A 5,036-nucleotide genomic window follows, 5' to 3' on the forward strand; every position below is an offset into this window, starting at 1 on the left:
GCTGCTCGACCACCTGATCCAGATTATGCCAACCTGTAATTGGGCCTGTGTACGGTGATCATATCCCATATTGATGTCGGGGTACATGCGCAGGTAACAGTGGCGTTTTGTGGCACATGTGTTTCGGGACGGTTTTCTCAACTTATCACCAATACCGTGGACTTACAGATCTGTGTCGTCTGTGTTCCCTTTGTGCCTATGCTATTAATTAGGGCCAGTTTTGTGTAGTGGCACGTTGTGTGGCACCACAACCTGCAGTTATCCTTAATTTATGAGCGTGAGTGTACTAATAGGTATGTGGTTAGCAAAGGAAAGATTTCGTTGCAGAGCAAACAATGAATTTAACAGATTTTACCTTAATCATGTGACAAACAGTTCGAAAAAATTACATAATCGTCAATAATTTCATTACCCACATTTTATAATCCATGTTCAACCAATATTAAATCTCCATGACGGACACACGTTCAGAAAGTCCGGTCCCACTAATAATACTTCTAGCTTCCATCACTGCAAACTATAAACTTGTAATTGCCAGTACTTCCAGTCACAGTGTCTCTTACAGAGGGCATACAGCGCTGTCAGTGTTGTTAATGAAGACTATCGCGCTGCATAGCGCTGCCAACATACAAACAGGTTACTTACAGTGCCTTCGTATGTATCTTTCGGCTAGAGGCAGTCGTCAGCCGGACTCCCTCAGCGTTTCCTGTGTTTGCGGGGCAGAAGCTGCTTCCGGACGTGAATCTCTGTGTCAGAATGAGTTTGTACGTCAGACTTATCTGCTCGTTCCGAGAGGAAATCCAGCGTTGGCACGCCTCATGGCTCAACATCCATACATTCGTTGTGTTCGAAACCATCTCCCTACAGTGGTGTCTGCCGCTAGGGCCTGTTGCTGGCTCTCTGCAGCTAGATGGCGACATTTGCCTCATCAATAACGTATCCATCACTCTTCAGTGGTAGCATATTGCGATCCTCTCGTCAGACGTAGCAGACGTGATGGAATCGAAGGAGTAGTATTGTGTATTGCTTCGCCTGATACATTCTGGGAGATCCGTCGCTGCAAGAGAACGCCGGCCGGGATGGCCATGCGGTTCTAGGCGCTACAGTCTGGAACCGCGAGACCGCTACGGTCGCAGGTTCGAAACCTGCCTCGGGCATGGATGTGTGTGATGTCCTTAGGTTAGTTAGGTTTAAGTAGTTCTAAGTTCTATGGGACTGATGACCTCAGAAGTTAAGTCCCATGGTGCTCAGAGCCATTTGAACCAATTTTTGCAAGAGAACATGACTCTCCTGCCCACATCCTGAGAATGTGCGCGGTTGTCTGTCGCACATGATAAATGCACAACAGCCGATGATTTTTGTGTTGGAAGGAACTTTTTTCGTGAGTTCCAGGTTGACTTGTCTTACTCCACTAAGTATGGGATGTGTTGCAGTAGTCTACCACTTCTCAGGATGACGGCTAATGGCAGCTTAAGAGCGAAGATAATGGAATCAGTGGTACCTCAAAAAGTAGCTCGAAAGCCTGGAGGGTCATTAGGGTAAGCCTATCTGTTCAACGGTATCATCGCCGATAAGTCCATCTGAGTGCCTGAACTGGGGTTCTCCGGCAGTGCTGGTAACCACCTCCGTGCAGGCTTCTCCGCTGCTCTTCCGAACTTTACAGACACTGGCCAATGATGCGCTGTGGACCTGGATGCAATTCACGCAACATGTTTTCTACTTCAGATGCTTAGAGTTGTGTATATCCAACTTCATAGTGATATCCCTACAGGAATGTACCATGTTCCACCAATGAACTTGTAGTAATCGACTCTCGCCTGCGGGAAACAAACAAGCTCACACACGACACTCGATGGTGGGACGCTATGCACACGTCTTCGCCGCTCCGCCGCTGTCGACAAATTTATACCTAAGCCACGAATCTGTCGTTAACGAATGTTACTGTAAATTGAGACCACGTTTGGACATAAATTCGACGTTAATAAATGCTACTATACACTGAGATCGTGCTTGCACAACACCCATCACAGAAATCATGTCATCCAAACACCAACGTTACATTGTCTTATATCTCACCGTTTTAGGCAATGACATTGGCAATGGTCAAAAATATGTCCACACCAGAGCATACATACTGAAATTTTCATCACCACCGGATGAAAATTACGTTATGTTCCGCCCATCCTTCCACTGGACTCTCGCTGACTGACCTATTTCCAGAACAGGTGTCTAGACATACGAAGGAATAGAGAAATTTATTTTAACGAATGGTTATGGAACTAAGAATATGGATCTGTTTTGAGTTAAAAAGGTGTTTTGGTTTCGAAACTCACTTATTGTTCCATTTCCAAAAAAATAAAAAATAAAAAAACATTGTGGCAGAGGAAATGCGAGGGCAAGTGCCGTTATTTGAGAATTGGGGAGGGAATTTTGAGGAGAATGAAAGTTGACAAATGTGATTCTGTCAACGGTGCCCAACGCTTCAGAGCAGCAATTGTACTGAATGGATTGTGTGTTGAAAAGGGATTATGTGATGAAAGTAAAACAAGGCTAATTGAAGTTAGTCAAACTGAAGTAAGTACTGCTGACAGAATAAGATAAGGAAATGAAACGATAAAAGCAGCAACATAACACATGATGGCCGAAATATAGTGGATATAAAACGTAGATTGCCAATAGCAAGAAAAACTTTTCTAAAAAATTAAAATTTATCATCATCTCCCTCCGTGCCTATCTACCAATCTCTCCACCTTCTGCATGAACTGAAGTCCAGTGCCACGGTTCTGTATGCATGTATGAGCTACTGTCAGGAGGGATTTTGATCGCATTTTCAGTCATGGATGAACTAGTTTATGAGCAAGGATTTTATACATAAAGTATTGTGTCTAGACAAGACAGCCTAGACACAATGAGAGGAAGCCGAAAGGCACGCGCTTAAACTCACGCAGGCTGGCGTGAGGTCTGAAACAGGATACGTAATGAATGCTATAAAGAAAAGTACGTAGCTTATGGAATACTTAACTTTAATCCACATTTGTAGAACATCGCTCTTGATGATACATTAATAGAATCTCAATATCAATTGAATACGGCGCCTTGCTAGGTCGTAGCAAATGTAGCTGAAGGCTATGCTAACTATCGTCTCGGCAAATGAGAGCGTAGTTGTCAGTGAACCGTTCCTTGCAAAGTCGGCTGTACAACTGGGACGAGTGCTAGTCAGTGTCTCTAGACCTGCCGTGTGGCGGCGCTCGGTCTGCCATCACTGACAGTGGCGACACGCGGGTCCGTCGTATACTAGCGGACCGCGGCCGATTTAAAAGTCTGGCGGTGACACCACATAAAGCACAGTTTTTAGCGTAACTGACTGTACTATAATGAATTAAAGTCCTCTGCCACTGTGTAAAAGATGCCATTTCCATCAATTGGTGAATAGCAGAGTTTCTCGGAATTATGGCAGCTGGCATGGCCTAACACTGCAATATAGTGGATTCCAATGTTACGTGGGAGGGAGTGTTTTGTACAAGCGTTACGGGCACGTGACACTACCTCACAATGTTGCGTGGCGGGGGCACTTCGTATCTGTGTTATGTGGCAGAGGGTGTTTCATACCAGTGTTGCATGACGGAGGTGCTTCGTGCGAATGTCATGTAGCACAGACTACTTCATACTAACGTTCAATACCAGAGAGTTACTACTGCCAGTGTTGTGTGGCCGAGGATACACTCTACCGATGTTGGGCCGGTCAAGCTGAGAGGAGCGCCAAAAAGTCCACAGCATATCGCAATAAGTAGCGGCTGTTTGATGCGCGAAGATGAGAGCGGTGCCGAAGTGCAACATGTATAGACGGTGCGTAACACACCAACGAAAAGTGATATCGGTGAATGTGTACGAGGTAAGACTGGAGTAATGGAGGAGGGCATCGAGTTATAACTCCCTTGAGATGTCTTGTGTTGAAACATGTCCTCTATCAAGCTCTGTGCTTACCATGTTGCATGACAGAGGTGCTCCAAGCCGACTGTGTATGTCACAGGTTACGTCTTACGAATATAGAGTGAGAGAGGGTCTTACGTACCACTGTTCTGCCGCAGTGTATGTTACACTGGAAGAGAGAGCTTAGGACCTACGTTACGTGACAGTGGGTGCTTGGAACCAAAGTTGCAAATAAAGAGGGTGCTCTGTTCCCAAGTTGTGCGGCTTAGAGTGCTGCGTAAAACTATTGTGTGGTAAACAACGCTTCATATTACTGTTACCTGGTTGAGAGTACTTCATATCAATGCTGTGTGATGGACGGGTGCTTGCTTGCAGTTTTACAGGCAGAGGTTGCGTTATAACAATGTTTGTGGCAGTGGATGCAGTATTCTGTGGCCCAGAGTGGTATGTAAAACTGCTGCATGGGAAAGGTTGCAGTATTCTGTGGCTCAGGCAACGGCCTTGCCGCAGTGGATACACCGGTTCCCGTCAGATCACCGAAGTTAAGCGCAATCGGGCGTGAACGGCACTCGGATGGGTGACCATCCGGGCCGCCATGTGCTGTTGCCATTTTTCGGGGTGCACTCAGCCTCGAGATACCAACTGAGGAGCTATTCGACCGAATAGTAGCGGCTCCGATCAAAGAAAACCATCATAACGACCAGGAGAGCGGTGGGCTGACCACACGCCCCTTCCATCCGCATCCTCATCTGAGGATGACACGGCGGTCGGACGGTCGCGATAGGCCACTTGTGGCCTGAAGACGGAGTGGTATTCTGTGGCACATGGTGCTACATAACAATGCTCCATGGAAAACGCTGCTCCATACGAATGTTGCCTAGCAGTGAGTGCTTAATACCTTGTTCCATGGCAGAGAGTACTTGGTACTAACGCTGCATGGTAGAGGTCGATTCTACCGATGTTGATTGCCAGAAAATCGTCCGTAGCGATGTCATGTTTCGGAATGAAGGAAGAGGTTACAAAGAGAATGTGTAAAGAGCAGTTTAAGGAAACAAGACACGTGGAAAAAAGTAAGTAAAATGTTTAATAATTCAAAACTAATCATT

General features: G+C 45.9%; 1 pseudogene; it reads left to right on the forward strand.

The window, feature by feature from the left end:
* The first annotated feature begins 4,421 nt into the window (after positions 1 to 4,421).
* Positions 4,422 to 4,539, forward strand: LOC126102255 (5S ribosomal RNA; annotated as a pseudogene).
* Positions 4,540 to 5,036: the final 497 nt, after the last annotated feature.

The sequence above is a fragment of the Schistocerca cancellata genome, chromosome 9, assembly GCF_023864275.1.
Source record: "Schistocerca cancellata isolate TAMUIC-IGC-003103 chromosome 9, iqSchCanc2.1, whole genome shotgun sequence".
NCBI lineage: Eukaryota > Metazoa > Arthropoda > Insecta > Orthoptera > Acrididae > Schistocerca > Schistocerca cancellata.